The 537-nt window shown below is 44.5% G+C and overlaps 1 non-coding gene across 1 annotated transcript; it reads left to right on the forward strand.

Moving 5' to 3' along the window:
* Positions 1-292: 292 nt before the first annotated feature.
* Positions 293-396, forward strand: LOC113455916. The gene has a single exon (XR_003376833.1). It is a non-coding gene; the product is annotated as a U6 spliceosomal RNA (small nuclear RNA).
* The last annotated feature ends 141 nt before the right edge of the window (positions 397-537 follow it).

Here is a 537-nt window from a genome sequence, read left to right on the forward strand (position 1 = left end):
TAGACCAGGCTGGCCTCGAACTCACAGAGATCTGCCTGCCTCTGCCTCCCGAGTGCTGGGATTAAAGGCGTGCGCCACCACCGCCCGGTTTAGGCAATAATTTCTTAAATGGAATATCAAAAGCATTATCTTAAAAAGGAAATACTGATAAACAGCACTTTAACCAAAGCAGAAGCTTTTACTCTACACAAGACTGTACAAGGAACTAGAAAGGTAAACTGAAGATAGGAGAAAATATTTGCACTCTACCCATCTTGACAAAAAGATTGGCATACAGAATCTAGCCTTTCTAGGGTTCCACCCAGCAGCTCATATACTGAAAGTAAAAGGATACAGATATAAGCATGGCCCCCGTGCAATGATGCCATGCAAATCCACGAAATGGTTCATGATTTAAAAAATAAGAATTTCCTTAAAACTCAACAGACGCCGGGCATGGTGGTTCATGCCTTTAATCCTGGCACTTGGGAGGCAGAGGCAGGCTGATCTCTGAGTTCGAAGCCAGCCTGGTCTACAAAGTGAGTTCCAGGACAGCCA

Source organism: Microtus ochrogaster, unplaced genomic scaffold (genome assembly GCF_000317375.1).
Source record: "Microtus ochrogaster isolate Prairie Vole_2 unplaced genomic scaffold, MicOch1.0 UNK3150, whole genome shotgun sequence".
Lineage (NCBI taxonomy): Eukaryota > Metazoa > Chordata > Mammalia > Rodentia > Cricetidae > Microtus > Microtus ochrogaster.